Source organism: Dendrobates tinctorius, unplaced genomic scaffold (assembly GCF_039654945.1).
Source record: "Dendrobates tinctorius isolate UK_male_01 unplaced genomic scaffold, ASM3965494v1 ptg000059l, whole genome shotgun sequence".
NCBI classification, from domain to species: Eukaryota; Metazoa; Chordata; class Amphibia; order Anura; family Dendrobatidae; genus Dendrobates; species Dendrobates tinctorius.
In genome coordinates, this window is record NW_027361727.1 from 15,392,912 (window position 1) to 15,405,000 (window position 12,089).

The window sequence follows — 12,089 nt, forward strand, 5'->3', positions numbered from 1 at the left end:
TCTGTCAGCTACAGATTCCACGGCGTGGACACAATCCCATTTCATTTCTGAGCAATAATGAATGGGTGACCTTGAGCTCGAAAAAGGGCCAAAAAAAGGACAGAGAGAATGTGTAATTAGTCTCAGGTTTAATATCTATGATGTAAATAGTATGAAGCCAAAGGACCAGGAACTGGTCAGAATTGCCACTACCTATGAACAGATACGAAAGATCCATTTTTCTAATGCCGGTCAACCTTTTTTAATTGTAATTTGACGCTTCGCAAAAGTCAATTTTCCTATAAAATATTGGTCTCTGGTACAGAAATGAGTTGATTAGTACATGTTTAAAATGTCAAGGATTTATGGGAATCCGTGCAAACATCATCAATGTAAAAATCTTTTGGAAGAGTCGTAAGACGTGAAGGCGAACGCATTCACCCTTCCAGTTGGGTTTCGGCTAACATTGGCAATTTAGTGAATGATACACCATGATATCCACTTACAGGCAACAGAAGAACAGGACATTGTCACTTCCAGTCCTGGTGCAGAGCACCAGAATGGCCAGAAGACAAAATACTATCCAGCTACCCCAAGTTAAGTTACCACTGATCGGATAGGAACCAACCCAGCTCAGTGGTATAGACGGAATCTAGACTTTTTTGATAAAAAATGTGCAAAAATTTTCTTGTAAACTTGGATAAAACACGACATTCCTGGTAATAAAAAAATAAAAATGTATGAGATCAATTCCAGATTGGCTAGCACTTGACCAACATGGGTAACAAAGACGAGCATGTCTGATTTCACCATTTTGAAGCTATCCCTACCACTTGTAAATTTTGTTTAGAGGACAAAAAACCCCTTTAAAGAACATAGGTCTTATATATATTATATATATGACTCTCTTACCTTGGAAGAGCTCAGTCATAGTGAATTGGAGTGTTAATATCCATTTTCAGCTGAGGGCTAGGGTCAGTGATTAGCACATGAGTCTGGGAGTAACGCCATATAAGAGGCAGACCTTCTTTAGACATTAACGTGTCGAGGACCAGAATTGGTCACGCAACATGAAACTTGAGGCTAGAAGTGGCCATGATCAGGATGCAGACAGGTTGGCGAAAAAGGATCTCTATCTACTGTGATGATGGGTCCAAAACGGTAGAGACCTGGCTGTTTCCAGTTGGTGGAGCTAAACTCTATGAGAAGTATGAAGTTGCAACCAACGATAGAGAAGAGAGAGCTGTAGGATGCATGCACCATGGGAACCAGGGGAAGAGTCTTGAGGAGATCATTTGCATATTCCCAGTGCCTTCTGGGATAAGTGAAGAGTCTCCGCGAGCTCAACGATCACTGGGTTTTGGCCGTTGCAGCTGAAAAGAGGAAATCGGAAAACCAGGGGAAGAGTCTTGAGGAGATCATTTGCATATTCCCAGTGCCTTCTGGGATAAGTGAAGAGTCTCCACGAGCTCAACGATCACTGGGTTTTGGCCGTTGCAGCTGAAAAGAGGAAATCGGAAAACCAGGGGAAGAGTCTTGAGGAGATCATTTGCATATTCCCAGTGCCTTCTGGGATAAGTGAAGAGTCTCCGCGAGCTCAACAATCACTGGGTTTTGGCCGTTGCAGCTGAAAAGAGGAAATCGGAAAAAACGCGCGCCGAATTTGGGCTCATCTTTCATCGTTTTTAAGAAATCTCAAGATGGAAGAGGCCAGGAGCCATTTGGTGAGCTGCATTTCTTGCTACATGTTCACAGACTTACCAGTGGAAAAGCCAAACTTCACATGCCACAAATGCAAGCTTGTGTCCCTGTTGGAGGAAAAGTTGCAAAATCTCGAAGAGAGGTTAGCTACGTTGAAGATCATTAAGGAAGGTGAAGAGTTCTTGGACAGAGCAGAATTATCTCTTCATGTTACAGAAAGAGAAGAAATTCGAAGTGCACCTGAAGAAACAGAGGAATGGAGACATGTGACCCAGAGAAGCAGGAGGATCAGGAGGCAGTCAGCACCCATACTGCTCAGGAACCAGTACCAGGCTCTCACGCAGGAAAACGATGAAGAAATACATCAGGATAAGACTTTGCCAACAAACAGCAACCTTGTACGCCTTCAGAGTTCTCCTGGATGGAGAAAGAAAAATGTTGTGAAGAAGAAACGGAGAGTGGTGGTCATGGGGGATTCCCTGTTGAGAGGAACTGAGGCCGCTATCTGCAGACCGGATATAACTTCAAGAGAAATGTGTTGTCTTCCAGGTGCAAAAATTAAAGATGTGTCTGACAGGATATCAGGACTCTTCAGACCTACAGATGACTACCCATTCCTGCTACTACATGTGGGGACAAATGACACCGCAAGAAACGACCTGGAAACCATCTGCAGAGACTTTGAAGACTTAGGTAAGAAAGTGAAAGAACTGGGAGCGCAGGTGGTCTTCTCTTCCATCCTCCCAGTGGATGGCCATGGAACAAGGAGGTGGAATAAGATTCTGCAGGTGAACAACTGGCTACGTCGATGGTGCCGTCAGCAACGATTTGGATTTCTGGATCACGGAGTGAACTACTTATACGATGGACTACTTGCTAGAGATGGGGTGCACCTTACGAAGACTGGAAAGCAGGTATTTGGAAGTCGCCTTGCTACACTTGTAAGGAGAGCTTTAAACTAGAACAACATGGGAAGGGAAGCAAAAGACCAGAAAAAGCCATACACCTGACAAATGCTATTGAGAACTCTGCTATTAGAAGTGGAAAGGAAGAACAAAGACGAAAGAATCTAATTAATAAAAATATTGGAGAAAGAGAAACCAATCACAAACTAAAATGTTTCTATACTAATGCACAATGCATGGGCAACAAACAAGGAGAATTGGAACTACTAACACAGGAAAAGAAATATGATGTCATTGGAATCACTGAAACTTGGTGGGACAATACACATGATTGGAATACAAGACTAGAAGGATACAACTTATTTGCAAGAAACAGACTTGATAAACGAGGAGGGGGTGTCGCATTGTATGTTAGAAACGCGTATATCTGCACAGAGATTGAAGCTTCAGAGACTGGGAGTTCTGTGGAAACTGTTTGGGTAAGAATACAAGGACAGAACAATGGAAAGGACACCATTGTAGGCATTTACTACAGGCCGCCTGTGCAAGCTGAAGCTATGGATGAACTCTTTATGCATCAAATGGCCAAGTTCTCCAGAAAATATGACATAGTTGTCATGGGAGATTTCAACTATCCAGACATTTGTTGGGAATCTCTCTCAGGCAAAACTAACAGGTCAAGGAAATTCTTATCCTCTCTTGCTGACAACTTTATCTTCCAAAAGGTAAGGGAGAAAACAAGGGGAACTGCTACCTTGGATCTAATCCTTATAAACAGGGAGGAAATGGTTGAGGAGGTAAAAGTGGCTGGGACCCTAGGAGGTAGCGACCATGCTATTTTAGAATTTTGGATAACTAGAGGCGGAAGACCTGTGAAGACTCAGACATCAAGGTTAGATTTCAGAAAGGCAGATTTTAAGGGATTCAGAAAGAGAATTGGAGGGATCCAATGGCTGGATATCCTTAAAGACAAAAATGTCCAGGAAGGATGGGAAATCTTGAAAAATGAAATTCTCAAAGCACAGTTGTTAACAATTCCGAAAAGAGGGAAGAATAGGAAGCAGTTAAGGAAACCAGGATGGATGAACACAGAACTTAAGCACATGCTAAAAAGGAAGAAAAAAATGTTTATAAAATGGAAAGAGGGAGGCATATCTAAAGAAGAATATAATGCTGTCTGCAGAACCTGCAGGGCACAAATCAGATTATCTAAAGCTGAAAATGAATTGAGGCTTGCAAGAGATGTCAAAAGCAATAATAAAGGATTTTGGGGATATGTCAAAAGTAAAAGAAAAGTCAAAGATGCTATAGGATTTTTACAGGATGAAAATGATGAAATGGTAAGACAGGATGTTGAGAAGGCTGAACTTTTAAATTCCTATTTTGCATCTATTTTCTCTCAGAAAGGAAATGTAACATCAACTGTTATACACTGTCCTATTAAGGGAATAGAAGAATCCAGGATATCTATAAACAGAAAGATAGTGAGGAAACACTTAGCTAGCCTAAATGAATTCAAGTCTCCAGGTCCAGATGAATTACACCCCAGAGTACTGAAGGAGATAGCAGAAGAAATTTTTGAACCCCTCTCTATAATCTTTGAAAATTCTTGGAGAACAGGAGAAGTGCCAGAAGACTGGAGAAGAGCAAATGTTGTTCCTATCTTCAAAAAGGGGAAGAAGGTGGACCCAGGTAACTATAGGCCAGTGAGTCTGACTTCTATACCAGGAAAGATCTTTGAACAAATTATTAAACAACATGTATGTCAATACCTGGATAAGAATGAAGTGATTAAACAGAGTCAGCATGGGTTTGTAACTAATAAGTCATGTCAGACTAACTTAATTTCCTTCTATGACGGTATCACTGATTGGGTGGATCAAGGAAATGCTGTATATATAGTATATCTTGACTTCAGCAAAGCATTTGACAAAGTCTCTCATACAATCCTTATTGAAAAAATGATTAAGTATGGAATGGACAAGGCAACTGTTAGGTGGATTCATAACTGGCTTAGTGATCGGACCCAAAGAGTGGTCGTAAATGGCTGCACATCCAGTTGGAAGAATGTCTCAAGTGGGGTACCACAGGGCTCTGTCCTGGGCCCTGTATTGTTCAACATCTTTATCAACGATTTAGATGAAGGAATTGAGGGTAAACTGATTAAATTTGCTGATGACACAAAGCTAGGAGGGATAGCTAATACTAGAGAAGAGAGAGAGAGGATTCAAAAAGATGTAAATAAACTGGAGAAGTGGGCAGCAACTAACAGAATGGTTTTTAACAGGGAGAAATGCAAAGTACTACATCTGGGCAATAAAAATGGAAAAAACATATATAGAATGGGAGGAATAGGGCTAAGCAACAGCACATGTGAAAAAGACTTGGGTATACTAATAGATCACAGACTGAATATGAGTCAACAGTGTGATGCAGCAGCAAAAAAGGCAAATGCAATTCTAGGATGTATTAACAGAAGCATACAGTCTAGATCACGTGAAGTCATTATTTCCCTCTACTCCTCTTTGGTCAGACCTCATCTGGAATATTGTGTCCAGTTTTGGGCACCACATTTTAAAAAAGACATCAACAAACTGGAGCAAGTTCAGAAAAGAGCGACCAGAATGGTGACCGGTCTGCAAACCCTGTCTTATGAGGAAAGGTTGCAGGATTTGGGAATGTTTAGTTTGCAAAAGAGAAGACTGAGAGGAGACTTAATAGCTGTCTACAAATATCTAAAGGGCTGTCACATTGTAGAAGGATCAACTTTATTCTCATTTGCACAAGGAAAGACTAGAAGCAATGGGATGAAACTGAATGGGAGGAGACACAGATTAGATATTAGAAAAAACTTTTTGACAGTTAGAGTGATCAATGAGTGGAACAGGCTGCCACGAGAAGTGGTGAGTTCTCCTTCAATGGAAGTCTTCAAACAGAGGCTGGACAGACATCTGACTGGGATGATTTAGCGAATCCTGCTTTGAGCAGGGGGTTGGACCAGATGGCCCAGGAGGTCCCTTCCAACTCTACGATTCTATGATTCTATGATTCTATGATTCTATGTCCAACTGAACCAGTTTAAAAGGCTGCGTCCACTCTAGTGGTGCCCAATATTTCGAAAGCATTAATCCTAGGAGCCATCGTATGGCAAAGAAAGGGGTAGGTCTTGAGTTTTGCACTACTGCCTCCTTTGCCTTCTCGACTACCCAACAACCTGCTTGTCTACGGTTGAGCAGGTCGTTGGGTGGTTGATTACTATCTGACAGACTGGTATGAGAGAAAACCATCCAGGCCCAGAGTCATTGGTCATGGAGATTAGCGTCAGGACATACCTATGAGACCCTGGGACATAGTACAATGTCGCTAGTAAATCTTCAGTACACAGCAAAATCAGCTGCAAAAAGCCACCACAGCTATTACCTCACCTTACCCTCTTCCACTGGGGAATACATCTATATATACACCACCTTTCTAGTGTCATTAAATTGGATAATGAAACATTACGTAAGGTGCCCATAGACATATTTACTATGTGCATTTATTTACTTTTATCTACTTGAACATGAATCCCATTATCTCAAACCTTAAATATTTTCCATAATAAAACCAGCAATTTTCTCGATTACGGCCTTGCAATCTTTTTTTTTTTTTTTTTAGAGTTCTCACTATTTCCATAAAACATTTAGCCTTTGCTCTCTGCCCAAATCCCTATTATTTCTTTTGACATTTTATTTCTTTTGGCATACCATAATATGCGAGTATAAAATTTTCAATCCCACGCGCCCTATAATAAAAAAATCTATCTATTCCACATCATGCAAATCATTGTGGTCTGCTGTAAAACCAATGCGAAAAAAACATTTAAAAAGTCACAAAACATTACGGTGGCTCACATTATTCAATTTGGATCTCATTTAGGATTCGGGCTAGACGCTGTCACCACTAAACATGAGCGAATACATTTGCAGGACGCCGGTCCAGTAGCCACGTCAGTATTTTATGGCCTCTGGATGAGCCCTGTTCTCTTGGCCCCGATAAAATAGTAAAGTCTATACTCACTTCATGTGCCTGTGACGTTCCTATGGTGTTGACACTTGTTCTCCCGGGCCTACCGTGCAGTTGTTGTGACATGTGACCCTGGCGCCCAATCAGCTCTGGAGTCACTGTCTCCCCACTCGGACAAATTGAACAGGAAGAGGAAGTCAGAGATCAACTGCAGCCTGGACTTCCTCTTCATGTTCCATTTGTCTGAAGGTGGAGGCAGTGACGCCAGCGCTGATTGGCGCCCGGCATCACCTGTCACAACACCGCTCAAGCACCCCAGGGAGAACGAATGGCGATATCAACAGAAATGGCAACGACACAGGAGGTGAGTATAGACTTTATTAATTTATGGGTGGGAAACATTTTGATAAGAAGGGGTTGTCCTGGTAATGGACAACCCCTTTTAAAAAATTACTGGAATGAAAAAATACCCGGATAACGCCAGTAAAAAAAAGACAAAAGTGTATAGGAAAAATGCTCAGGAAATGACTGAAATAGTCAACACAAAAGACGCTCCAGGAAAAAGACACCTAAAGCATCTTCTGCTTGAAAAACCTAGCGAGTTCGTCTGAGGTTAAAAGACGCTGTGTGCACATACCCTAAAAAAATGTGAATACAGTGTTTTTTTCATGCAGATTTTGCCCAGAATGCACTTAAAAAATAAACATAGTGCGTAGCATAAAATGAACATAGTTGCACAGTAATAAAATGATAAAATGAATATAGTGCACAGCAAAAAAAGGAACCTAGTGCACAGCAATAAAACAGAACATAGTGCACAGCAATGTCAAAATGACATTGCTGTGCACAGGTTCCAGCTTATGTCATTTCTTTTTAACCGTGTTCGGAAACAATGGAGCGGATTAAACTAGTGACCTGTTCCTTCTTAACAGTATAGAGTAAAAGCTGTAAGAATGATGGTAAAGCCGTCCCAGCAAGGTGTTTGAACAGTTTTTGGAACAGTTTTTTCTGCTGCTAAAGAGGTTTTGAAGAGATTTGGAAATGTTTTTTTTTTTTCTAAAGCGTTTTTATGGAGCCTTTTCATGTGACATTGCCTAGTTTAGAGCGGATTCCATCAGGAATCGCTCCAATGTGCTTTTCTTACGCTCTAAACATTTTTCAAAAACTCTCCGGAAAAACTAAAGCTCGAGAAACTCCTCATATGAACAGTGGATTAAAAAACAAACAATTCCCCTAGAAATGAATAGGAAGAGTTTCCCAAGCATTTTAAAGTGTGTTTTGAAGAGGACCGAGGAGTAGATCTGCTCCAAAGTAGTAAACAAAAAACACTGTGAACGCAGCCTTACGCTCTAGAAAGAAATAATGCTTCTATACGTTACTGTACTCCACAAGATGTCCTTTACTACGGATTATTGCAAAGAAATGATAACATAATTGCTTCTAATTCAGCAGTTCAGATATCCACAAAGCATTTTTAATGTTCCCAGGACATTAGCCAATCAACTTGGCCGAGGTCCTAGGTGCGACTGACTGTCTGTCCGATTGCTGCGAGCAATAGGAGTAAAAATGACAGTGAATCTGGGGTTTAGCAGCATCATTCACACTCATTGATACAGTCATGTCTCAATCATTAATGTGTTCTCCTTGACACTCACATTCAGCTAAGGAGGGTGCAAAGAAAAAAGAAGAAAGAAAGAAGGAAAGGCACCAGAGACATCTTACTGCAAATTGGCTTCTGGAATCACCATTACTGATTCTGGAATGGGGAGGTGGCAAACAAAACACTTTGGCTTGTGGAAGGTGGCAGCTTGGAGAGGCAGTGCCAACTGGGCAGACTCTGGTGAAAGTCACAGCGCGATGGAGCAAATCTGCAGCCACAACTATTGGGGGGAGGGCAACAGCTGACCAAGGCAGATGCATGTGCAAAATTTCACAACTTTTTACACCTGACCAAGCCTAATGCATGTGCAACATTTCTCTGCTTTTTACACCTGACCAAGCCAGATGCATGTACAACATTTCCCCCCTGTTTTTACACCTGATAAAGCCAGATGCATGTACAGCATTTCCCTGCTTTTTACACCTGACCAAGCCAGATGCATGTACAACATTTCCCCCCTGTTTTTACACCTGATAAAGCCAGATGCATGTACAGCATTTCCCTGCTTTTTACACCTGACCAAGCCAGATGCATGTACAACATTTCCCTGCTTTTTACACCTGACCAAGCCAGATGCATGTGCAACATTTCCCTACTTTGTACACCTGACCAAGGCAGATGCATGTGCAACATTTCCCTGCTTTTACACCTGACCAAGGCAGATGCATGTGCAACATTTCCCTGCTTTTACACCTGACCAAGCCAGATGCATGTACAGCATTTCCCTTTTTTTCTTTTTTTGCAAATGACAAATCTTGAAATGAGCCGTACGTGTGTCATTGTATCTATTCATGCATCATGTTGTTTATAAACAAACTCTACTGATAAATAAACAAAATGTCGAAACCGACACAAATGGCAACATTGTATCTCCACAATATTTTCTGCATCTGGATGTGCCATCATCATTGTCTTATCTACCTCCATCCTTCCTCCCCTCCTGCTCCTCTCCCTTTTTCTCCTCTTCCTCCACTCTTTCCCCTCTGTCTGTTTCTCCCTGTTTGTCTGCCTCTCCCCTCCCCCCTTCTCTCTCTCCTCTCTCCTCTTTCTCTCTCTCTTCTCCCATTCCGTATGTTTCTATGTTTCTCCCTCTCCCTGTCTCTACCACCGCCGCCTCCCCCTATAAACTGCACCAAAGGCTGTCAAACATCACAGCTGCAACATTTCCATGCCCCGGTGTCACCGCGAAATGTAATAAATAAACCCAATTTTATCCGATTTCTGTTTTAATGACGGAAAGCGCCATTAATCATCGGCTGTTTTACGAAACGTAATAGTGTCGGTATTCATATTTTACGGCACGTAATCTATTGCAATTCCATAACCCCCCCCCAATTCCGCTTAGCTTTTATCAAAACCAATGCATCCGATTCTTGCCATATATAGCGATATTTGCCACTTCTAGCCTAATATACTTGTTTATGGAGCCTGCAAGGAGGCTCCCCTGTGTACACAGCACTGCACACCACAATCCCATTCACTGATATTGCTATCTGAAGCTCAGAAAAATCAGGATTTCAAGAGAACTGGGGCTTCTGCATTGTCCTTATGCTCAATGCACAGATGAAAAATGCAAAAAAAAAAAAAGAAAAACAGCAACTAAAATGATTTTCCAGCTCCCTTCTTGCAGGAATATGCTGCACATGTAACATATACTTATTAAATACATGAACACCTTTGCTCCTTGCAGCGTGACTCGATGGAGCATTCACGCCTGTGGTCGTAGCCTTGACCTTCTTACATACCCTCATTGTTTTAACATGCAACAGTTGCACTAATTCCGTTTTTTTTTGTCCGTGAAGTCATCTGCAGATACAATTTCCCATTTTCATAGCTTACAGGAATAGGAAACGACTGGTTCTTCTTTCCTCTACATTCCTGTACATTCATCAAATGCTAAGACTAGTGTAGAGATGCTAGTAAAAAAAAAAAGCTGTAGGAACTCGGACAAAAATTCAACCCTAATAAGTCTCATAAAATGAAAAATCTTGTGTAGAGCAATCCTCTGCAGTGCCCTGGCCTGCTCCTCACTGGAGCCAATAGATTTTCCATCTTACTCTTATTTCTATGCTACTAGAAAGCAGAAAGTGTTCCCCGTCTATGTGTGGCTGCTGGCCATGGATATTGGACGCCTATTGGGATATTTGGAGTTTAGGATGGAGCGAATGAATCGTATCACCCCCTAATACATAGCAGATCACCCCTGTATACAGCATATAAGAAGCAAAAGGAACACGGACACAGACTGGCTCCATGTGTGTGATCGATGGCCAGACTGCAAGCAAAGGTCCTTTAGGAAGGCAGATAGATAGTGTGTCTAGATGGAGGGATGGATAATAGATAGATAGATAGAAGATAGATGATAGATGATAGATAGATAGATAGATGATAGATAGATAGATAGATAGATAGATAGATAGATAGATAATAGATAGATGGATAGATAGATGATAGATAGATAGATAGATAGATAGATAGATAGATAGATGATAGATGATAGATAGATGATAGATAGATAGATAGATAGATAATAGATAGATGGATAGATAGATGATAGATAGATAGATAGATAATAAATAGATAGATGATAGATAATAGATAGATAGATTATAAATAGATAGATAATAGGTAGGTAGATAGATAGATAGATAGATAGATAGATGATAGATAGATAGATAGATAGATAGATAGATAGATAGATGATAGATAGATTGATAGATAATAGATAGATAGATAGATAGATAGATAGATAGATAATAAATAGGTGATAGATTGATATGGGATAGATAGATAGTACATACAATAGATAGGTGTTCATTTTGTCTGTGTACATAGATGCATAGGTGTATGTATAGCAAGATACATAAGTTAATGTGTATATAGATAAGTGTTGGCGTGTGTGCAGAAATACACATGAGCATATGTATGTATGTGTGTATATGTATGTGCTTGTGTATATGTGTATGTTGTATATCTGTATCTGTGTGTATATGTGAATTGTATGTACATGTGTATGTTGTATATATCTGTGTGTATCTGTGTATACTTGCATGTATGTACATTGTGGCTGCCTAATACAAGTCTGATACATTAAACCTCAGAGCACATTTCACACTATTGGCTCGGATATTTTTTTACCACCTATCCTGACGTTATTTGACCCCTAATCCCATTACACTCCCCCCTTCCCCCACCAGGTGAATAACCCTGACCAAAAAAAAAAACCCATATCAAATCACTTTCCATATAAAGGTTTACAATATTTTGCATTCTCCTTAAATTCACGGAAGGTTTCTCCCAATCTCCCTGTTACCTTGGAGCAGAAGCTGGAGACCTGCAGGAGGGGAGCCGTATGCTGCAAAGGTAAATTTCTGCATAGTCTTTCCTATCCACAAGTCGATATGTTTTCATTAGCAAATCATTCCTGGGGAACATTCCGCTTCCCTCTTCCTCCATGCTTCCCTTTGTGTCTTTATTTTCCTCCAGATTTTATTTTTATAAACTTTCCTAAATTATAATGGTGCTTGTGACCTGCGTTCAGGGGGTTCATCACTGACTACACCCAGTTTGGCATATATCAGGTCTATGTATTGGGATCTAACGCACCAGATCTGCGGGATCTCCTGCAACAACCATAGGAAAATCCACAATAAATCTCCACATTTCCATGCTGGTTATTTCTCCACTTCATTGGATGGGGGGGGTCTGGGCTTGTAGCCGTCACCCCCTTGAACACGGCTGTAAACCTGCAGGCTACATGACACATATTTCATCGTACAGCTGGAAATTTACTGATCTTTCCTACAACATTGCAGAAATGTCCAAGGTCTGATGCATTT

General features: G+C 40.9%; 1 protein-coding gene across 12 annotated transcripts in view; it reads right to left on the reverse strand.

The window, feature by feature from the left end:
* The window catches only part of NRXN2 (neurexin 2), a 900,728-nt gene that overhangs the window by 888,269 nt on the left and 370 nt on the right, over positions 1-12,089 (reverse strand). The gene's annotated exons all lie outside the window — the stretch shown is intronic.